Source organism: Mauremys reevesii, linkage group 3, assembly GCF_016161935.1.
Source record: "Mauremys reevesii isolate NIE-2019 linkage group 3, ASM1616193v1, whole genome shotgun sequence".
NCBI lineage: Eukaryota > Metazoa > Chordata > Testudines > Geoemydidae > Mauremys > Mauremys reevesii.
The window spans coordinates 136,099,239-136,123,798 of record NC_052625.1 but is presented as its reverse complement, the minus strand read 5'-3'; the positions used below and the strand labels follow the sequence as shown (position 1 = coordinate 136,123,798).

At 42.0% G+C, this 24,560-nt stretch overlaps 1 long non-coding RNA gene across 2 annotated transcripts; it reads left to right on the top strand.

Moving 5' to 3' along the window:
• Positions 1-235: 235 nt before the first annotated feature.
• LOC120400317 lies at positions 236-23,925 on the top strand. 2 transcript variants are annotated; one of them, XR_005595718.1, is made up of 3 exons: positions 236-331; positions 23,144-23,247; positions 23,418-23,925. It is a non-coding gene; the product is annotated as an uncharacterized LOC120400317 (long non-coding RNA). The 2 variants fall into 2 exon arrangements; XR_005595719.1 differs by lacking the exon at positions 236-331 and adding an exon at positions 19,359-19,810.
• The last annotated feature ends 635 nt before the right edge of the window (positions 23,926-24,560 follow it).

Genomic DNA, 24,560 nt, shown 5'->3' with positions numbered 1-24,560 from the left:
ACTCTCATTGAGTTAGCATTTAAATATCTTTGAGGATCTGGGCCTAATTGCTTTGTTGAATAAGGGCCTTTGTGATGTGGCTTGCAAACCTCACATTGAGAAAGAAGGGGTTAATGAGAGCCTATGGGCTCACTCAGCCCTGCTCTGCTACACCTGCCCTGCAGTAGGTGTTAAGCCTGGAGGGACAAGGAGCTGAAAAGGGCTGAATGCAACTCAGCTGGGAGCTGACCAGGAAGGAGAGTGGTTTGCTGGATCTCAGTCAGGGAGAGAAGACTGTCTGGGTCAGGGAGCTCCGTTGGTCTGCTGGCAGACAGAGCCTCCCTGAAGGAAGGTACGCAGCAACAGGGAGCCCATGGCAGCTGGGAAGGAAAGCTGGGGAAGTGCCTCCACTCACGGTTCTCTGTGTTGGTGGATGAGCCGGCAGGGAGCAGGAAACTTCCTGCAGGGTCAGGGACTGCCCTGCCAGGGGAGTGGAGAAAACTCTTGCAGCAGAATCAGCTGGATGTCTGAAAGTGCTAAAAAGCTCTGCAGTGAGCCTGCAGAAGAGGTCTAGAGAGAAATACAAATACCCTCTGAGCCCAGGGAGAGGCTGTGGGAAAGTCCTAGGACGGGTGGAGGTAGGAAATGGTCATGGAGGAAGCAAGGGGTTGTGTAGCTAGGCCTTCTTTGCTTAGTAGAGCGTCCCTGAACCAAAACCCAAAGTAGTGACAGGGCATCAGTTCCCCTACTGGCCCACTGAGGAAGGTGGAATAGAAAACCCCTGACACAAGGATAAGGACTGTTGAAACTTCCTGATACCTGGGATAAGGACTAGTGAGTCCAGAGTTGAGCTGAAGACCCAAAGTTAGGTCAGTGGGCTGCTGTTTACTGGACTTTCGGTTTACCCTGGATGGGCTGGGACTATATGTGGAGTCACAAGAAGAAAGGACCCACCAGCGGGCTTGTGATTTAGCATTTGTCTCAAGCCCTTTCATTTCCTCTAGTGCTTCCTTTACTGTTGCCTTTAATGAGATTGTTCTATCTCTTTACATATGTAAATAGTCAGTTAGCAGATGGCATTCAAAGAATATGTAACACAATTCTTGAGTTATACAGGTTGTTGTGTGGTCTGTACATGGCTTCCTTTGTGCAGCTCCTTATGTGCAGCTCTTATCATTCCCTGCATACTCAAACAAGCTGCTGAGATACTTCCTGAACTACCTGCCCAGGCAGGTAATCTATTGAAATATTGAGAAAAACTTGAGCTACCTGTCTGTTACAGCTGTTCCCCTGCTGCATTCCTTTTTCCCCCTTTCCTTTCTGTTTGTCCTGCGTGGCCGCCCCTCCCGGCCATTGTGCTAACTAAAGTCACAGCCCTATTCATAGGAATGGCCTGTACAGACTAACTGGAGCCATTGCTCTGCCTAGGGAGGGGGCTTCTTGCTTCTTTGTTTGGCTCCTTTGTTCAGACCCGGGCTCAGTGTGGGGGGCGCTGCCCAGAAATGCAAGACCTGAAGTGGCCAACTAATTAAGCATATGAATCATACCTGTGGCTCAGAACATGCCCAGGCATGCCTATGCTTACCTGCAGCCTTTCCCTGCCTTCTCTGCTCCCCTGTATCAAGAGGAGCCAATCAAAAGTACTGGTGGGAAACTGCCTAAGTTTGCCTTTAAAGCCGGACATTTTCTGATCAGACCTCGGAGAAGGTCCTTGCTTTGCCACCTGGTCTGATCAGCTAGGGGTCTTTGGGGGGCCCTCTCCCCGCTCTCGTTTGTTTGTGAGCGTACCCCTGTTTTTAAACTCCCCTCCCACGAACAACGAATTTGTGCCTGGAGATCTCCTGATTATTGTAAGCAAATCGAGTCCTCTCTCCATCCTCCAGTGCTACTGCTGTTCCTGTCTCTGTGCTTGCTGCTGTCCTGGGGATTGGTAAGAACTCCCTCTTGCAAACTCCCCATGTCCTAGCTGCTGGCCTTGTTTCCCCAGCAGACAGACCCAAGCTAACTCCTTGGTCTGTATCTGTAATCTGTTTCTTGCTCCACAGCGCCTTTGCTGCTAAAAATAAGCCTGTGCCGCTGCTAAGCTGTGCCTTCCTGGACTGTATCCTGGGCTGCCGGCTTGCAGCCGCCCCACTGCTGCAGCCACCACTAGTTAACACCGCCCCCCTTTCCCCCCGGGGCTGTACCCTGGGCACACACCACTCTGCCCTCTGGAACTTCTCCCCCTCCCGATCAAAAAATTGGCATAGTGTAAGGTGCACCTATTAAAATCAGGTTCTTAGTCTAGATAAGTTGTAATTTCATTTTGCATAGCTGTGGTTAAGTTAGGTTTAAAGAATTGTTGGTATTGTGCTCTGTTGCTTGCTAATTTGTGTAGTCTTGGTTAAGTTAGATCATAGATAAGATTTTGCTGTGTTCTGTATAATTGTGGTTAAGTCTGTCTTCCCGCTGCCTTAACCCCCCTGCCCCCGAGCTTGCCCGTGTCTCCCCGCGAGCTCCCCAGTCACTCGTTGCAGTCTCTCTGCTGTTTAAACTTGCAGCCTGTCTGCTCTCTGTGTCTCCCTGAGTTTAAATCTCCCTCCACAGCGCCTCTGCCTTTGGTCTCTGCTACACCACGGGCTCCTCTCCCCCCCATCCCCCAACCTCATTCCTCTACCACTGCCTCTCTCTCTCTTTTAATCCCTTCCCCCACGTGTTCACCCCGCTCCTACTGCTGCCAAACCTCAATTGTATTGCTGAAATCTAGCATAAAACCCCATTGGTTACCCTTTTTCTCTCTGACACACCTCACATTTTACATTTACACCACTGTAACACATTTTTACCTAGAGTTGTTGGTTATTTAACACATTTTACCCATAACTGTTAGTTGGTTATATGCTGCTGTGACACACCCTTTACATAGAAATTGTTAGCTACCTGTTACATTTATACTTCAGTGTTAATTGGTTACCAACTGTATTGTACCCCACTCTATTGTACCCCACTATTGAAATGCCCTATACTATTTACTAAAAGAAACCCCTCCCCAATTGTCTACCTTAACAAACCCCATACCGCTCACTATTGAATTTTCCCTGTTTTTGCATTTTCTTAATAAAGTTTATTTTGCACCCCACCAGTGCAGTAGTTGTCCCCCAAGATCCCCTACCTGCTGGCAGGGTCACTACCAACTGGAGAGCTTGAACTTGTTCCTTGCATGAGATTCCACCATCACATACCTCCTCCCCACCTGGAGGGGGAAACCCTGGAGCCCCAACTTGGGTTTGCAGGAGTATGGGGCAATTAAGGAGACTTCCTTAATTTCCCAACACTTCAGAAGATTTGTTATATCTGTTTCTTCTTTTTATTATCTTTGGTTAATAGACCTTCTGGTCCACAGGCCCCATTTTCTCACTATTTCATAGGGACTTTCCTATTTCACCAAAAAATAATCTTAGTTGAAGGAATTAAAGATATTTGCCTTAGCCTGTAGGATTCCAGAGGTGGTATGGGCCTTCAGTCAAGAAGACTCTGCTTCCCATCTTCTCTACATTCAGGGCCGGCTCCAGCTTTTTTGCTGCCCCAAGCGGCGAAGAGGGAGGGGAAAAAAAGCCGCGATCAGCAGCACCTCAGCGGCTGCTCTACCGCACCGCTTCATTCTTTGGTGGCAATTCAGCAGCTGGTCATTCCCTCCAAGAGGGACTGAGGGACCCGCCGCTGAATTGTCACCGAAGACCCGGAGGTGCCACCCCTACCCCTTGGCCGCCCCAAGCACCTGCTTCCTGCGCTGGTGGCTGGAGCTGGCCCTGTCTACATTATACCTACAGGTCTAACCATGCTGATTTCACATGCCTATAGAACACATGGCAACAAATGTCCCTTAGTTATGCTGGTTTGAATATTATTTAAAGGAGCTTTTTTTTACAAGAGACATGAATATATATTTGTGTGTTAACTAGTGTATTTAAACTAGATTCTAAAATGAAAAGCGCAGTGTGAAAACAGGTATCAGATTTTGAGATGGCCAGTATTCCTTCCTACAGCCAGTACACTAGGAACCAGCACTAGGCCACCACAGTACACACATGGAAGTGTGAGGATTAATAGAACATTCTCTATTTTCTTAATCTATCACAATTACAGAAACACCTGTTCTAAAAAATTGTGTGCTTTATACACTGTGGAAAATATACAGTGCTCTCATTTAATCTCGGTGGTGGGTGTTCCAGTGACTGCAAATTGAATGATATAGAGCATGTTGGAGTACTGGGTTAAATTTGTTTTGTTTTTTACTCTACCTACAAGCTACATGTCTGCTTGTATTACTTATCCAACTTAGTTGTAGCCGTGTCTGTCCCAGGATGTTAGAGAGACAAGGTGGGAGAGGTAGTATCTTTTACCCCACCAACGTCTATAGGTGAGAGAGACAAACTTTTGAGCTTCAGGTCCTCCTGAAGAAGAGCTCTGTGTAGCTCAAAAATTTGTCTCTCACCAATAGAAGTTGATGCAGTAAAAGATATGACCTTACCCACTTTGTCTCTGTGTTGCTTATGTAATATGTATCACTTGTGTTTGATTTCTATTTTTCAGATTTAGAAGTTTAAAGTATTTTTAAATGTTCATCATTATATTAAAACACATGCCATAGAGATACAAGGGGGAAAACTATATAGAAAGGAATAAAGAAAACCACTCTTGTATGTGCTGTGGAACCTTGCACTGAAATCATGTGCATTGCCAGAACATTACAGATGGATACACCAAGAACAGGTGTAAATGTCTGTATGTGATGGGATGATTATTCCAAATTTGCAGTAACTGGATGTGCACTTTTGAACTACTATTATTAAAGAGGGAAGGAACAAAGATTCTCTTGCTCAGATTCTCAGGTTGACCTTGATCCTGAAGTCTTTGTATGATGTGCAGCAGAGTTTTCAGGGTTGTTGTGCTCCAGCACAAGTATAACTGGGGACTATGCAAAGGTGCAAGTAAAGTTAAGTGCAAAGTTAATCCTTCTCACTGGGCAGCAGTAAGTCTCAAGCCCCCTGCTCCCATACTCACAAGTGTGCATGGTAAGAAAGGAGCAAAGCATGGGCAGAGAACATGTGTATCTGAGGAGACAAGGACACAATCTTCAGCAAGCTAATGAGACACCTAGCTATGTGCTTCCTACTCATTGGTTTTACTCCATCTATCAGGCAGGACTACTATGATAACAGCACAGCAGTACTCTCATTAATGCAAGATTGGCATCTCTTGGACTGCACATCATACTTTACCTTGTTCTGTTACATACAACACTCCACAGCTGTGCTCTGCAGGATTAAGCCTGAAATAATCCCAATCATTGTCATCTCCAGGTTTTAAGACATTTTGGTTGCTATTCTCTTGACTTTCCTTGAGCTAAAGCAGCCATATTCAAACACACTACTTGAAGTGTAGACTTTCCACTAGTGTTAGACAATGGCATTATAATAGTCTCTATAAGTGAACAAAATTCCTTCTCTTTCCTTCTCTTACAGGATCCTCAGGGTTGGGGCAGGGGTGCTGGAACAATGTGTATAGTGGGGGTGCTGAGAGCCATTGAACCAAACTGTAAACCCTGTATATGATGGAAACCACTTCAAGCAAGGGGGTATGGCAGCACCCCCAGCACCCTTAGTTCCAGCACTTATGGGTTGGGGAATGGAGAAAAGGGAGTCTTACAGGTTCCACATTATTAAGAGTAATAGTGTCAGGCTTTTTTCAATAGATGGTGTCTGGGTGGTACCCCTCTGATAATGTCACTCTTTCCAAAGCTCTTTGTATAGCTGAAAATGCTGCAGAGAAACAAGTCAACTGTTTTTGATCAAAAACATTCCCTCTTGTTTGTAATTAACTATAATACTATTTGTTAAAAAATATATCATTCATATTAATGTGTAAGTCCATTCTGCTGCTGTTTCAGCTACATCATGCCACTGTCTCAGATGATCCAGCTGGTCCCCATCTAATGTCAGTTATATATATAAAAAAGACTCAATACCATATCTCTGGCTTTGGCTTTTCTTAACACTTGCCCTTTCACTTACAAAGCATGTTTATAGTGCAAACAATTTACAGACGTCTGACAGTAGTTCAGAAGGGTGAAAAGCAAGAGACAGAAGAATTCCACGTTTTCGTTGTGTTGCAAACATGATAGAACAAAAAAAAATTCTGTTTTCTGCTTTCTCTTTTCAGTTGAGATAAAGTTAAATCTCTTAGGAGGAATTGCTGGAGACTAACACGTAAGATACACCTGAGTTTTTCACCCCTTTGAGGTAAAGTTTAAAAATATATTTGGATTTCAGAAATGCCTAGGACTTCCCCCAAAAATCTGATAAGATTCACTTCTTTGTGACAGAAATAAACCTGGTGGGCCAAATTTGTCTCTAGTGTAAACAGGAAAAGCTCCCTTGTCTTTAGTGAAGCTGCCCCTTCTCAAGTCCAGAGTGAATGTGTCCCTATAGGCTAGAGTCTGACCGTCTTATTCACACTGAAGAACCTTTGTCCATGAGTGTCAGTAGGGCTATCTGAGGCGAAAAGAGGCTACTACACTGGAGCGAGGGTATCAGAATCCAGCCCTATGGGAATAAAAGATAAAGGGCCCGATCGTGTGAAGGGCCAGCACACCCCAAACTCGGGCCCTCAGTCACTATATTACCTAAATTGCTAGTTATGGTTCCTTCTGGAAAAGCTTATAGGCCAAATCCTACCTTGAGGAGCACAGATGTGTCTTCCATTGAAGTCAATAGGAGCCACAAATGTGCCTCTGAGAAGAGGACTTAGCCCTGCATGATTTAAAAGGATACTTCAATCTCCAGCTCCATGGAACTCCTAATCAAACCTTTAATGCTAATAATCATAGCTCTGTTCCCCAGAAACCTATCAGCAGATTAAACTGGATCTGGGACTTTTGTTCTTTTTCTGTGTGAACCTACTTTGCTGATCAGGGTGGGCTCCATTTTCCACATGGTGTGGCGGGGGGGGCAGTAGGTCTGCAGCTCTTGCTATTGTTAATGGGAGTTGATTGCTTAATTCCTGGCACACTGTGTTGAAAATGCACCCCTGTGTCAATCGAGGGGGGTGGGGGAGAAGAGGAATAAGACAGAATAAAAATTGGTTTTATACAGCACCTTTCATTCCCAAAGCGCTTTACAAACAATGAATTGGATACTGGTAATAGAGGGGCTGTGCAAGAAAATGTGGCAGCCATTAAGCACTCAGCAATAGCTCACACACAGTCCTCTGAAACTCCAGGAGTCACCCCTTAAACAATGTTACTGCCCATGAAGCATACTTAGTATGATTAGTTGTTAGCCAGCATGCCACACTGTCAATCACCCAACTCCACTCAGACCCTTCCTATGAAAGAAAAACAATGGTCTATTTTAAAAGAATTGTGCAGCTCTGACAGCAGATTTCTAGATGATTTACCAGGGAAAAACACGGAATGCACTAGAGTGAAATAAATTTCATTAGTGTCCTGTTTGCTAAGCCCCCTTTTTCCCCAGAAAAAGGAATGAGAAGAGATAAAAGAATGGTCAGGAAATGGATGAAATAATAATGAAAAAAGTGATTGATTTTTGCAGAATGTATAAGCCCTTTCTGTAGTGCTGATTAGCAACTTTAAATTGTTCAGGAGGGAATTTAACTTACACTCCAATCTCTTGGACAGATATTTAACTGTGTGCTATTGATGATGAACCAAGTTCTGATACCTTTTCTCACAGTGAATAGCACTTTTGTCTCGTTGACATCAGTCGGGCCTTCCACAGAGTAAGGTACTGTTCATGAGTAAAGCTGTCAGTATCTGGCCCTAAATGAAAGCTGTTGGAGTGCAAATCACTGCAATTGCATGGCATAAAGAGAAATGATGATGTTTTATAAAAGCACAAGATGGTGAGTCAAGATACCTGGTTTCCTGCCCCGTCATAGACTTTCTGGGTGTGATCTTGGGCAAATGATTCAATTTCATTGCACCTCAGTGTCCCTATCTGTAAAATGGGGATATTAATACCTACCTGCATCACAGGGGTGTTTGCCTGGCTTACCTCATGAATGTTTATAAAGTATGTTGAGATCCTCAGCTGGAAGCACTAGGAAAGTATAAGCTCTGCTCCTCCTCCAGCCTGAATCCTGCCCTGCCCCCAGCCTTGTTTCCATCCTGTCCCAGCCTTGCTCCTGTCTCAGAACCAGCCCTGCTCCTGCCTTCACTAACTTCTATTGTGATCCTCGGTTCTGATTCTGGCTCTGTCTCAACCCTCGGTTCTTGCATTTTGGCGCTCTCCTCTGCCTCAGCTTCTTGGTTCTTGCCCTGCCTTGACCCTGGCTCTAGCATTCAGACTCCAGCCATTAGGCCTGACCACCTACGACCTGGTGCTCTGACATTGCCCCAGAGCCATGGACTCTAGAAGCTTTGGGGTCCTCCACTGCAGTCTGGCAGGTGGGCTGCTGAGGAGCAAGGCAAGTGAGCTGGCCGGGAACCAGGCAGGTTTTGAAATATGACTGGTAGGCAGGGTTCTGTCAGAACGTCATTCAAATCGCATCATCTGCGAAAAATGTTTTTAATTTCAACACCTTTTTCTGACCCGCTCTAGTCATTTTATGAGTTCTTTTATTATAAAGCGATAGAGGAGCCAAACTTCCAGAGAGGCCTCAATCCAGCCTCCTGTTTTGAGCACACAAGAGTAGAGGCCACTTTTTGGATATCTGGCCCATGTTGCATTCACAAAGTCTTTCTAAATTAAATCATATTTTTCCTCATTTAAAAAAACAAGTAAAACCAGATTTTTTTTCCTCTGCACTCATTGCCGCTGTCTTACAAAATCTACAACAATAAAGCACAATGCAATAGATGGTCAGAAGGTCTACTACTGTGCAGGAGGCATCTTCTTACTGTGTGCAGTTATCTCACTGCAGGAAAGGATTTCCCACTGCTCTCTTTCCTCCTTAAGCAGCTGAAGGTGGGGGAGCTGAGAATGGAACCATATTGCTGGAACCTAGAGGAGGAATACCGTCACATGACAACATCCAGTCTCTAGTTAACTAGTGATCCTTTGGGTCATGCATTCTCTCTCTCACCTACTGAGCCAGCCAGCCAGATGATTATCTCGCACTGATGTTACTCAAGAGTGACCCCATTGAAGTCAATGGAGCTAAACTGCTAAAAGTAAGATCAGAATCATACCCAGTATGTCCTCATTCAAACACAGCTTGTGCACCCCCCATTGCACCATGCACCTTGGTTCATTCAGCACAGCCACCACACACACGTGTATTTTATAATGCCTCATCAAAGCTAGTATTCAAAACTTTATACATAGACTTTCAAACTAATGCTGACATCATTCAGACTGACCTCCACTGACACCTGTTCCAATAGAGCTCCCAATTTAGAGATATCTAAAATTCAATGGGAGTTTGTTATTGAGTGGGTTTAAGATTACTCTTTGTAATGGCTGCATGCAGTAATTCTGCTAAGAATCAGACCTGGCTTAGAACCTCTTGGCTGAGAATGGTACTTTATTGCTACAATTATTTATATGGTAAACATCAGGTGATAATATGACACGTTGTCTTGTATGATTACATTTACACTGCTGTAGTGATAATTGATGCTTAACTGAATGTACTGTAAATTTCACCCTATCGTGCCAGTTTTACTTGTACCTACATCACAAATACAATCATCTAAATGCAATAGAAGGTTAATAATACTGTCAGCTTATGTATGAGAAGCCTATATATCTTCCCCCTAATTATCTTCTTGGGCATAATCCAGACATGGCATAAGCGGATCAGTCTCTGCACCAAATCTTGTGTTGGTATAAGTTGTTATAGAAGTTGGTAAAATGACAGATGTAATCCATAAAGCTCTGTAACCTGCCCTACTTTGGATCTGCAAAGTGAGTAACTTACACAATGAAGGGCAGAAGGTGTATAGCAAGAAAAACAGCTAACAGGGATGATGTGTGCTCCTGGAGCCTTAAAATTAAAATTGCATCTGTTCACTGGAGCTTTCCTTCTCTGCAAGACGAATTCCACCAAATAACACCCCGCTTTGGTATTTAAAAATAAACCCTCTCTTCCTGAAGCATAGGTGGAATTCTAAGGCTCCAGGAGTGTACGATCTTGGCTGTGGGAAGGCCTTTGTTAGATGCCATCCATGCAATACGTGTGCTTGTTCAGTGTATAAGTTATTAAATTGAATGCAAAAATCAGTGTGTTATATTGCTTTACCACTTACACCACTTTCCTGACCAACTTACAGTATGCACAACTTTTATTTACAACACCATGGATTTGGTCCATTGTGGCTAAGTCAGGGGTCCTCTACTTCAAGTTTTTGGTGGGTATCACTTGGGTCTTTGAGGCCATAGTATGCCTGTCTACAGCTCTAATTGGCTTGGTGTTTTTACAAACTTTCTGCCATCTGAGTTGTAATCATGCTCTTGAACCTCAGTTATGTGCTGTGGAATCTGTAAATGAAATGTTCTATATAAGAAGTAGTTGTAGTAAAGAAATGTTGTGTTGTTTCCTAACTAGCCTATCATTGACTAAATCTGGCATTCACAGAAGTGTAAATATAGAGTAACTCAGCCAAAATCAATAGCATTAATTCAAATTTACACCAGTGTAAGTACTCCATTGGCTCCAGTGGAGTAACTGCAGATTTTTTTTACACTTGAGTGAGATCAGAAATTATTCTTGTAATTTTTGTTCTCTACCATTTTTTAATTTTAATTCAATATCAATAACTGTATATAGTCATAATTTTGGTTAAAAGATTTTAATGCTTTCATCCAAATGCCCAACTTTTAAATTTGGTTTATCCATCAGTGTTGCGTAGCCCATTGTATTTTAATGATTGATTTGTCAGGAAGTGGACTGATGGATGTACTTTCTAGACTAGACAGGCCTTAGTTTTCTACTAAAGAATCCTTAGTCACAGAGACTCAGATTCATGTCAAATTGTCAGTCCCTTTGTTTCATAGTTGATTATTGTTGAAAGGGTGGTTTTAAGCTATGATTTTATTGGCAGCTTAATGACTTTAATATTTTTTCTCTCAGTGAAAGTTGGTTGTCAGTGTCACCTGATCATACTTTTATGGCTAATGAAATCATCCTTATGCATTACAAATTCATACAAGCATGTAAATCAAAATGAGGTGTAGGATAGCTGCTTTAACCAAATGAGCATTGAATATTTCTGAGGCTTTATCTTAGTGTTCTTTGAATAGTCTTCTCTTCACCGTTTTCACAACCTCTTTTCTAACTCTAGGTCCAAGAAAAGCTGCTTGGCCTGAATATTTCAAATTTATCACAATCTAATACTTTGTTGGGCTAATTTCTCATTATTAATAATCCTGATAATTACACTCAGAATCTGCATGTACTTGGATTGTAAGATCTGTGGGGCAGGGACCATCTTTTTTTTTACATATTTGTACAGTGCCTAGCACAATGGGGCCTTGACCCATGATTGGGGTTCATTAATAATCATCATCACTGCTCCTGAAGATTTTTACCTGTGACTGTTTCTACCTAAACATCAGTAGAGACTAGTCAGCCTGACTTTGATACCCGGGAAGCTACTAGAGCAATGAATAAAACTTCCAATTTGTGAATACCTGGAGGATGAAGGGGTAATCGCTAGCAGCCAGCATGGATTTACCAAGAATAAATCATGCCAAACCAACCTGATTTCCTTCTTTGACACGGTAACTGATTTGGTGGATAGGGGAATGTAGTGTACACAATATACCTGGACTTCACCAAGGCTTTTGACACAGTCCCACATGACATTCTGATAAGTAAGCTGAAGAAATGCGGGCTCAACAGAAGTACCATTAAGTTAAACAGAATTGGTTAAACAACCACAGAGCAAGTATTAATGGAATGATGTCGGATTGGAAGGAGGTCTCAAGTGGGGTTCCACAAGGATCTGTTCTGGGTCCAGTGTTGTTTAACAACTTTATTGATGGCCTGGACATAAGTATAGAGTGCATACTGATCAAGTCTGCAGACGATACAAAGCGGGGAGGGGGTGCCAATATTTTGGAAGATGAAACTAAAATGCAGAGGGACCTTGATAAATTGGAGAACTGAGCTATAGGCAACAAAATGAAATTCAACAAAGACAAATGTAGCATGCTATACTTAGGAGAAGAAAAACCAAATGCACAAATGCAGAATGGGGGATAACTGGCTTGGCAGCAGCACTGGTGAAAAGAATCTGGGAGCTGTGGTGTGTCACAGCCTCAACATGAATCAGCAGTGTGATGCTTTTGCAAAAAAAGCAAATGCAGTTTTAGGTTACATTAACAGAGGCATAGCATGCAAGTTATGGGAGGTGGTAGTACCGCTCTACTCAAAGCTGGTTAGGCCTCAGCTGGAGTACTGTGTCTAGTTGTGGTCACCAATGTATAGACAGGATGTGGGGAAACTGGAAAGGATCCAGAGGTGAGCGACAAAGATGATCAAAGGGTTGGAATGCAAACCATATGAGCAAAGACTGAAGGAACTGGGTATGTCTAGTTTGGAAAAGAGGAGATTAAGGAGGGGGCGGCTATGATAGCCATTTTCAGATACTTGAAAGGCTGCCGCAAAAAAGATGGAGAAAAGTTGCTCTTTTGCCACATAGGGCAGGACAAGAGGCAATGGGTTCAAACTACAGCAAAGCAGATTTAGATTAAATCTCAGGAAAAACTTCCTAACTGTAAGAACAATAGGACAATGGAACAGACTGCCTGGGAGGTTGTGGAAGCTTCTTCACTGGAGGTTTTCAAAAGGAGGCTGGAAAGCCATCTGTCTTGGATGGTTTAGACACAACAAATCCTGTATCTTGGCAGGGGGGTTGACTAGATGATGCTTGCAGCCCCTTCTAAGCCTGTGTTTTATGGTCACATTTAGTTTTCATTAGCACGTCTGAGAAATCTCTACTTATTAGATAATCTTGCTTTCTTTTCCTTACTGAAAGCCTAAAGGGTTTCCCCAGGCTTGTAGCCTCCAGGCAGTTAGTAGAAATGCTCAGGTATGCTTCACTAACTTTGCTTTGTGAATCAGATCCTTGTCGTGAATCAAAGTTCCTGTTCTATGGATCGTGTATTGCCATAAGATACCTTCTATGCCTCATTAGGACATCATTCTATGATTATGATGTAGTTCTTATCTATTGGTTTTGAGCCACATCCTGGGTTTTGTCAGCAGAAACCAATGGAAATCAGGGTACAGGCTCCTGGTGATAGGAAGTCCACAAGGAAGTCAGAGTGGCATAAACCACCTGCAACCCCTGATTCACCAGGAGCTCTGGATGACTGAGGGTATGTCTACACTACCCGCCGGATCGGTGGGCAGCAATCAATCCAGCAGGGATCGACTTATCGCATCTAGACTAGATGCGATAAATCAACCTCCAAGCGCTCTCCCATCAACTCCTGTACTCCAGCACCATGAGAGGCACAGGCAGAGTCAACGGGGAGCAGCAGCAGTCAACTCACCTCAGTGAAGACACCGCGGTAAGTCTATCTAAGTACGTCGACTTCAGCTACGTTATTCACACAGCTGAAGTTGCGTAACTTAGATCAATTTCTTCTCCCTGCCCCCCAGTGTAGACCAGGGCTCAGAAAAATAGTGAGGCCAGCCACAGAAGGGGTGAGGACTGAGGAATCTGGAAGATATGCAGACTTAACACAGCTGATAGGCAACCTATGCCTGTAAGGCTCCTATGCATACCTCCAAGCAAAGAAGGCAAGAATAAAAACAGTGTGATTAAACTGAAAATGTAAAAGAGAGAATTCAAGCCCCAAAATGCATATCCTTCCAAAAGCAGAAATCCAACCCCAAGAAGACAACAGAAAAAGACATTGACTATGCCAAGAAGTAAGGCAGAAAATAGGAAGGTTGAGAGGAAATTTGAAGAATAAACAACCAAATACATAAAAAATAAATACATTATTTAAATATGCAAGAAGTAAGAAACCTGTAAGAGAGTGAATCGGTCCACTGTGCAATGGAGAAACTAAATAACCTCTTTTCATCAGTTTGTTGGGGAGCTATCTACCCGCAGTCTACCCTTCTGAATACTAGAAATTGAGGCACTGTCAGAAACTGAGATGCTAATGGAGGAAGTGCTGGAACACATTTCTAAATTAACAACAGATCACCAGGACCAGATGGTATTTACCTGAAGTTCTGAAGTGAATTAAGAATTAAGTGACTGAACTGCTAATGGAAACAATCCATAATTAAAACCAGCTATATTATCAGGAAACCAGAGGTTATCCAATGCTGTATCTGTCTTTAAAAAAGGAACTAGGAGCTGGGAAATACACACCCAGGAGGTTTTGGTTTTGTTTTTTACACCAGTATCAGGGAAGCTGGTTGAAACAATAATTATAAATAGTTAAAGAACAGGTAGGTCAACATAGTATGATAGAAATTAACCACAAGGGGTTCTGTAGAGAAAAATCAGGTGTCTTGAAAAGGAAATCATATTTCTCTAGTCTATTGGAATTCTTTGTGGTGGTGTGAAGAGAAAAGTGAAGAAAGATGAAGCAGTTAATATCATTTACCTACATTTTCAAAGAGCCTTTGACAAAGCCCATCACATGAGGCTCTTAAAGAATCAAAGTAGTCTCAGAGTGAGATATAAAATTCTGCCATGACTTAGAAATTGGGTAAGAGAGAGAAATAAAACATAGGAACGTGGGTCCTGATCCATGACCATAGCTCCTAGGTGCTACAGTATATAAATAAAAAGTAAGTAAAGAAGGACCTAGCTACAAAAAGGTGATTGTGCAACACTGGCAGATGAAATGTTATATATAGATAACTGAAAGGTGAGGCACTCTGGAATTAGTTCTTTGCTCTACCCATGCACCCTCTGATGAGGTTTAAATTATCTGTTACCACTTAGAAAAATATTACAGGCCTCATGGTGAGCTCATTGAAAATATCTTAAAAAGAAGATGTGGCCTAAGCAATCAAGATGTTAGGTTGCATTAAGAAAGGGTTAGAGAATATTACTGATAATATGAAAATATTTATACAAATCAATATAAATTGCATTCACACTCCTTGACATATACATATCCCTACACAGTGTAATGTTCAGTCCCTGGAGGGGTGAATCAAGCCTGAACAGGATTAACAAGGTGATAGGCACATAGCAAAGATTCAGTAAGGTGTCTACCTAGCTTGATGCATTTGTCAGGGAGTTTTCTATCCTTTGTTTGTTTGCTTTTTGTTTTGTTTTGTTTTGTTTTAAAGAAACTGCCTTATAAAAATAAATTGTTTCACTCACGTTGTTAACACCTTGGATTATCAGAAATGAAACAATTTTACAAACCTAATATATATTTTATCACTTGTAATAGTGTTTCTAAACTATTTTCAAATGTCATAAGGCTGCATGAAACTGAAGTCAAGGAATTAACACCAGGAATTAATGCGGTCCTTTGCTGATTCTTGCTTTGTGCATTTCACTTACAAATTGGACAGTGAAACCAGACTCGTCAGTTTAATTTTCCATTTCTCTTGCCCTAAGGGTGAAATCCTGGCTCCGTTCAAGTCAACGGTATCACTCCCTTTGATTTGAAGGGGCCAATATTTCACCCTAATGGAGTACATTCCATTGCAAGGGAATTTTTCATTTTAATTTTGTTCTATAAAACATAATACAAAATCTATAGGCTTAAGCTACTTGACAGTGTCGCTTCAAGAAACCAAAGGAGAGTCACTGAGGTATCCTTCAAATTCCATTGAGTTTTAAAACTGGTTGAGCCCTTTTTCCTGTTATAAAGCAAAACTAGCTTTTGAAAGTTCTGCTGAAAAATGTGCCGCCTTTTTCTGTCTTCTTTAATCATGTGTATCTCCTGTCTTCCTGATCTGATCCTCTTTTAATTGTTTGTTCCTGATAGTCTTGGTCAGATTCAGTTTGTTATCTTAAAACCTAAGGCCATAATATTGCAGAGATATACACGTGCATAACTTTGCATGCTTGAATAGTTCCATTGACATTAATGGAACTACTCACGAGCAAAAAGTTAAGTGCATGCATAAATCTTTGCACAATCAGGGTCCAAATCACCCCCAGGTGCAATCAATTCACAAATTACCTTAGTGGTCCTGTGTCTTGTTTGTTGACTTTGTTTAATCTGCTTTGAAAAATGGTGGTGTTATTCAGTTATCATAAATAAGTTACCATTATCTCCTAATCATTTTAAGTTATCACCTCCCTGCTCATCTTCCTTTCCTGTCAAAGACCTTAGAGAAAGCATTTTAGGAAGTCATTTGTCTGACTGTTTATCTCATAGTAAAAAAATCCCCAAACTCCCATTTGATTTCCATAACACTACGACTCCATAGTTTTGAATTATTAATTATTAAAGTGATTCGATTGTGGCAATGTGACCGACCTATTGTTGTTTAATTCTTTCAGCTACTTTTGATACTATTAAGTATGACATTTTGCTGACCCGGTTAGATTCCTCCTTTAGCTTTGGCTCCAAGATCATGCAGTGACTGTGTCCATCTCTGTCAAAGGAAATTCAGATAGTTTCCTTTTAAAGGGATATTTTCTGTCTGATGGGCTTTGGAAATGGGTGGACCACAGAATTTGGTCCTTTTCCTCTCCTGGAGAGGTGTACGGTTAAGAGCTTTGGTTTGAATTTTTGTCTTGATGCTGATTTGTAGATTTAGGACACTAGCAAAGATTTGTACTTTTTAGAAATTGTTTTGCGGGCAGGTGAAACTGAATGAGTGATCATTTCAACATAGAAGTGTTAGCAAGATCAACGTTTATTATGTGCGGCATCTCTTATTAAAAAGAATTGGCATCCAACTCTGAATGATACTAAAACGTCACCTTCATTTTTAGTTCAAAATGGGGACAGGAGATTTTTAAAGACACTGTCAGTCAATGAGAAATAGGGGCCTAACTCCTCCTATGCATCTTTGAACATCTCTGTGTTTATTTGGTCTGTGTTTTGTGTTCTTAGAAGGTGTGTTTGTATGATAGTGATTAGGCCTTTGTGTCAGGCCTTCCTCAGTAAATTGCATTCCCTGTCCTCCCACCCCCCAGAGTTTACAGTCTAAAAAACAAAGATAACAAAGAAGGGAAAGAGGATACAAAATACAGAGAAATGATCAGGGTGATGAGTCACAAGTCTGGCAAGTTCAGTCTTCATTTTTCTTCCCCCTCAATGAGAAGTGGTATAGGAAGGTTGGGGAGAGAAACTGGGGGCTTGGCTACACTTACAAATTTGCAGCGCTGCAGCAGGGTGTGAAAACACACCCTCTCCAGCGCTGCAAATTGCGGCGCTGCAAAGCGCCAGTGTGGTCAAAGCCCCAGCGCTGGGAGCGCGGCTCCCAGCGCTGTACGTTATTCCCCTGTGGGAGGTGGAGTACGGACAGCGCTGGGAGAGTTTTCTCCCAGCGCTGGCGCTTTGACTACACTTAGCGCTTCAAAGCGCTGCCGCGGCAGCGCTTTGAAGTGTAAGTGTAGCCAAAGCCACAGTTATAATCAAAATAAATACAACTTTATATACATTCTTTTTTAAAATGCTGATCATCTATATCAGGGATCAGCAACCTTTGGCCCGCGGCCCGCCAGGGTAAGCACCAGGCTGGTTTGTTTACCTGCCACGTCCACAGGTTCAGCCGATCGCAGCTCCCACTGGCCACGGTTCTCCACTCCAGTCCAATGGGGGCTGCAGGAAGCAGCAGCCAGCACATCCCTCGGCCCACACCACTTCCCACAGCCCCCATTTCTCCTCTTTGTGATGAGTATGAATAAAATTTTCAAGGTGCATTTTCATAGGGAAGAAAGTGAAACATTTCAACTCATCTTATCATTGGGACTATTTTTATAAGTCTGTGACTCTGTTAAAGAAAACATAGCAAAATGAACCTATAACTCAACAACAGTTGAAAGAAGAAGAGGAACCAGTGACGTCTGTCTGTGTTAGCACAAGGATAGCACAGTTTTCAGGGGAGAATTACTGGAGCTGGGCTCAGTCATTATGCAGTGCCCATGTTGAGCTCATTCCCATTCTTATGCTACTAAAACATGAGCATCAGTAGTTACTAGTGAATTACGTGTAAGCACTCTTAACATTTGTATACCATACAATACTTCAATTTTCAAAAATGGTTTAGAAGTTCATGAATAGCCAATATGTGTACAAATGGGAATAGATTATATCTTGCAAAACCAACAAGTGCAGAGTATCAAGTTTTACCCAATAAACAATGGACCTCCATCATATGATAAATAGAAAATAATATATGGAGCTATAACTATCTCATAGAACTGGAAGGGACCCTGAAAGGTCATTGAGTCCAGCCCTCTGCCTTCACGAGCAGGACCAACACCTAGAATGCTCAAAATGAGAAGTCATCACATATTTCACCACTATGCTGTTTTCAATCAACTCAGATAAATTTAATTGGTTTTGTCCTTCTCTGATAGTCTTTAATATCGGGGGGGGGGGCGGTGAGGAGAATAGCCATAAGCATCTGACATAAGCATGATACTGTCCCCCATCCATGCATGCAATCCCACAACTGAAATCACTTGGAGCTGAAGATGCAGAAAGATGACAGTATATGGCCTCAAGAATGTATCCTGTCTATTGCTACCCACTATGAAATTATGAAATATTTCAACCTTTCACATACATGTTGGCTCTATTTATTTTGTATTAATTTGCTTACTGAACCAGCATTACTTCAAAATGAAGGGAAAATATGTATGGGAAAAGGATAGAGGTTATGACTATCACATATTAGATATACACAAAAAGTGGCCAAGAGTAGAAAATGAGTGTATTAATGAAACCACAGAGGTAACAAAGCAGACAACAGAATAGAAACTACAGTAAATAATTTCAGGATTTCTCTACCATTAATAGGCTAGTTTTAGAAAAGTATTGCCCATTCTATGGCTCACAAGTGATCTGCAGCTCTGAACTACACAATTCATTCCACAAAACACTGCACATACATGCCATTTTTCTTACCTTCAAAGGAAACATATGTCTGGATCTTGTTATATCTCATTATATTGTGGGGGGGGGGATGATGGGGTGTCCACCCCACACAAGTCTTGAAGGGCCACAACTTAATTGGTCAGGTGGGCCAATTAACTCCCCAGGCTGCACCTAGAAGAGGAGCCAGGGAGCAGGGATTGATTAAATGAGGCTCAGCTGTCCAAGATCAGGAGGGCCCTGCATAAAGCCCAGGAGCTGAAAGCAGACAGGGCTACAGAGAACTCCCTGGGAGAAGGGGGGATGTTTGGGGCTATAGAGATAGGTTGCCTACAGTTAATCCGAGGCAGGAGGGAGTTTGGACTGGCAAACCCAGAGAAGGGGGAGAGCTGGAAAGGTTCAGGGGAAAAGCAGCAAGAGATGGGATGGGCAGACCTTGGCTGCTGATGAGAGAGCCCCTTAGCGGGACCCCAGAGTAGAGGGCAGGTTCCCTTAGCAGCCACTGGGGAAGTGATACTGACCAGACAGTGGAGAGTGGACTGCCTGGGACAGTTTGCCTTGGAAGATTTTAATACCCCGGAAGAGGAGGATTATAGTGACCTGACCAGAAGGCCAAGTCACAAACAGGAATCTGCATTCCTGGAGCAAGAGGGGCTGCAGGGTGAGAGAAGAAGATGGATGGATGGAGAGAGCACCAGAGGAGGGTGCAGCACCTGCAGGGAACTAATCCCCAAACTGCCTGGAGGAGGCAGTCTAGCAGTGAGTGGTCCCCATGACAGGATCAGTCAAATCTTCTGGTTGTTTCCTGTGACTCTTTTCTATTGCTGCTATTTCTACAGGTAGGAATGAGTGCCAAAATAATGTTAAAATGTTACTGAATATGTACACTAGTTCTTATTCTGTAATGTAATGCACCCAGGTAAAATGATGTTACACAATGTTTTTTTAGATGATTAAACATAGGAACCTCGAAGAATATTAGTATTCCATTTAAAAATAAACATGACAAAGTTATTCACTGCCATGTTTATTTTTAAACTGGAGAAAGTTAGCATTGATGTTACAATGGAGAAAGAAAGAAAAAGCTAATGCAGATGACATTACACCAGTCGCTAAAGAAAAGGTAAAGTGATGAAACTCAGAGACAGGAAACAAATATAGTGAATCATTTAATTAGAAGACAGATTGGGAGAGTCATCACACACACAGTCAGCTTCAGTAATTCCTGTCCCAAATTGTATATTTAAAACGTCACCCAATAAGCCTCTCTCCCTTGACTTTGCAAAGCTTCTAAGTTATCTACCATGTGTATTCAAAACATTACAAGCTGGCATATATACCTCTATAATAGTGTTGGAACATCTACTTCTGTCTTGTTCAAATTAAACCATACCAAGTATAGTAACCATAGCTATTCCAAAGTTCTCTTGTTTTTATGCTTTCTTCTTATACCTTCATTTTCATCCTGAGCCCAAACACAATGACTGCGATCACTACTTCCCAGATTCTCCTTTATCCCTCTATTTGCAATCAGATGCTGTGTATCACAAATACCAAGTCTAGTACTGTTCCCTTCACCTGACTGGCTGATGCACATATTGAATTAGAAAGCAATCATGTGTCAGAGTCACAGACATGCTGCTTGGCTTAGTTGTGTACTTAAGACAATCCTATTGGTCAGTACTAGCCAGTTGAATATTTGCAGCCTTTGGTAGGGGATGGGATGGGATGGAGTTATTTTGGGGTAACTGTGGGTAACTTTGACATTTTGTGGTTTTTGACTACTTCACTCTGCAATCTTAACATCCTTTTAACACACATGCAAACATATTAATTATATACTTTAGATACAGATGTGTGTGTGCATGTAACCTTTCTGCCAGTTGTAGTCAGGTTCAATATCTAGGAGTTCCTTTTCAAGAATGCACCACAAAACTGGCTCCAGCCCTCACCCAGTAACCTGGGACACCCCTGGGTGCCTCTAAGAGGCAATAGTTCCCCTCTCGCAAGCACAGAGTCTGAGTGTAGAAAAAAATAATAAAAGAAGGGAAGTAACCCAGCATTGCATTGGGAAAATGCCATAAAGAGGATTCATAAGCATAAACCCATTAACAAGCCACTCACCCCAGTCAGTTGGGTAGTGGCCTTTTGCCTCAGGTTCTTAAGTCCAGCAACCAAAAGTCCCTTTTACGTGCCCCTATCTTCTCCATACCCCACTCACAGTTGTTGTCCTTGGTCAGTGCAGACCCAGAGTTCAGAGTTGCATCTGCAGAGTTCACCTCCCATCCTGGCTGTGTGAGGGAACAAGAAGGTACCTTGCTTGCTCCGCTGTCCAGGCACTTGCTTGCCATTCTGCTCCACCAGCCACTCTGCCAGCCACTCGCCACTCCTCTTGTCTCCGCCGGCTGCTTGCCACTCCCCTGGCCTCCCATTTGCTATTCCAGTCGGCCACTCACTTCATCACTCCTCTCCTCTCCACCAACTGCCTGCTCACCGATGTCTTGAGGTCCCACCACTTAACACAGCTCTCAGTGATTTCAGCTCTGTGATTTCAGCTGTTAGTGGGGGAGCCTCATTACTAATGCACACTGAGCAGTCACTTGCATCAGAGACACTGTCCCAAAGCAGGTCTTATGCTTAGACCTGATTATCAGTGGTTTCAGCTCCATGGTGTGTGACAGCACTCTCAATTGAGTCTTCATCTGCTCTGTTATTACCCAGTAGAGAGAGGAAGAGTCAAATGGTAACTAGAACCTTTGGGCAGGTCACACACCACCAGGTACAAGTACCTGTCCCCACTTCCGGCATCCAGCTGGATGAAAGGTGCCATATAAATGTAAGATCATCATCCTGCGTCTGGTTGCTATTTTAAGATCATCTCCTGCAGTCTGTAGGAGGGCAACCCCTTTAACTAAATTAAATCATCAAAGCAGAGGTTTATTTGAGTCCTTTCCTAAAACAAATGCATTTTCTGGCTGAGTGAAGGGGGGCCCTAGGGCCCTTCAGCATAGGACTGGTCACATGGGAAATGGCAGACACCTGAAGACCCTGGCATGGGGGGGAGAGAATTGGAGACCCTGAGGGAAAGGGTGGAATGGGGAGTTACAAGAAGTCCCTGAAGTAGAGGAGAATGGGAAGATGACACACAGGGAACCTGAGGGCATGAACTGGAAGAATGCCAGAAGCCACTTTCTATGCAATGAGCTTGACCTATAGAAGCACCAAAGCATGCAACCCTCTACATAGAAACAAAATGTTAGTCTCTTAAAAATTACTTTGGAAGAATTCTGGAGAAACCTATCAGAACTACCAGGCCAAGGATTTTTTTTCCACTATGGTCTTTACAAAATGGTGTTGAATATGTGCAGACATAACCTCACTATAAGCTTCCCAGCTCATTTTCAAGAAGATATTGCTTAGGGACCTGAGCCTGCAATCCTCCCTAAGACAAGTAGGCCCATTGTAGGTCCTAGATAACTAAAATATTTCTTTTTTTCCATCTGAAACATTTTATAAGTAGTAGTAGATGCATCCCGCTCCCAAAGGGTAAAATGTCTCTACTTCTTTTTGGGTGTTCAAAAATAGCTACCAAAGGCATGTGTATTCCTAGTGATGGGTAAATCTCAAAATGTTCACAGAAACCTTGTCAGAAGTAGCAGGACTTTCTGAGTCTGCAATTAGAAAGAAAAGGTGGGTGATGTAATATCTTTTATAGGACCAACTTCTGATGGTGATTTTGAGCCATAATTGAAGAAGAGCTTTGTGTGGCTCGGAAGCTTGTCTCTCTCACCAGCAGAAGTTGGTCCAATAAAAGATATTACCTCACCCACCTTCTCTCTCTAATATCCTGGGACCAACATGGCTACAACTACACTGAGTACAACAGTCTGCAGTTGTGAGATGGCAATCTTATAATTGTCATGCTGTGTTGCAAGAAGAAAGAAGGAGGATGCAGATACGTGTGTTTCCAATGTGGTCTTTGATACAGACTACCTGGAAGTAATACAGATAGTCAGCTCTGCTCCTGGGTGTAACAAGACCTTCCTGATTAAGCCTTTAGCTGCCCACCTGCACAGCAAGAACAGTCTTTTTTGGGGGGGGGAAGAGGGTTGACACATGGACTTGTGTTCATGTCTGAAAAATTACTGGAATAGCATCTCTCTGTATTTCAGCTCTTTTGGTTACTGGTGGAACCTGGACATGGAATAAAACTCTCTGAACATTTCATAGCCATAAGATAAAGGTTGGGTCCAAATTAAATTCCAAAGCAATGGATGTAAGTACTCAAATTCTTATTTTTCTACATTCCTAGTATTCAGATTATTAAAACTCCCTAAGAATGAACGAGCAAAATCAAGATGTTGGCACTAACTGTTCAGTACGATAGGTAAATGATTGTATTTTATTTTTACTCCAACTATACTTCAGAATACTGTTTTCTTACAGACTGACTGTCTAGAATGCATAGTTACGCCTGACAGACCACTGGGCTGATAACATCATTATAAACTCAGTGATGTAACATCCACATCAGAAGAATGTAGAAAACCTTTGGCTGCTAAAGCACAGTTCCGCAGAGCTAGTGTAATCTGATCACAGAGAGTATAGATGTAAAGCTCCTTTCTACCACGCCCTTGCAACTAGGACCAAATCTGGTCCCAACAACATCAATGGGAGTTTTGCCATTGATTTCACTGTGCCAGGACTTCACACCCAGTGTTCAGTGGGAGTTTAACCTGAGAAAGATTGCAGGATTTTACCATATTTGAACAATTTTATTGGATGATGCCTCAGTGAATGTGTGTGGGAAAGCTGTTCCAATGTTTAATTACTTCAACCCTTGGGAAGTTTCTTTTGATATCTGACATAACCTTCACTTTCTTTACTTTAATGAAACAAATTACTTGCTAAAATAGTATTGAATATTTTTAAATAATTTTGGACTAATTGGTTTACATGTAAAAAAAGACTCTTTTATAGATGCCCAGGTGAACAGCAATGCCAAATGTCATCATCATTTTTTCATTCATCTATTCACCTACTTTTGTAACTGATATTTAGAATAAATGGTGCACTTAAAAGGAATATACAGCTGTTGCCTGATTTGGGGAGGGTTAGTAGGGACAGTGGAATTTATCCACTTAATTTAGGTTTATTTAATACTTAATTTTCTAATTAATTAAGAATGTTAGTAATAATTAATAGTTATTAATAATATGGGTATGGATATGTGTGATCAGAAGATAAAAGTTCGTCTTGAATCAGGCTTCACAGAATTTAATACAAGGAGATTGGGGTATAACAGGAATGTACACTGAGACAAAGTTTAGTCAAACAAGACCTTTTATTTAAAATCAATGAAACAAGAAGTAAATGTAAAATGTTAAAAGCAGTATGAGATTACAAAGTATCACAATTCTTTAAGAGATATGATATGATATTATACAGTTCTAAATGCACTCTGCAGCAAAGAGTACTAAAGTGAATTTCACACCTCTGCTAGAGGAAGTATAGTTATAAAGAAACTGGTTGTAAATTAAACCCTTCTTAGCATAGATGCTTAGAGGTGAAGTAGAAATTAAGAATTAT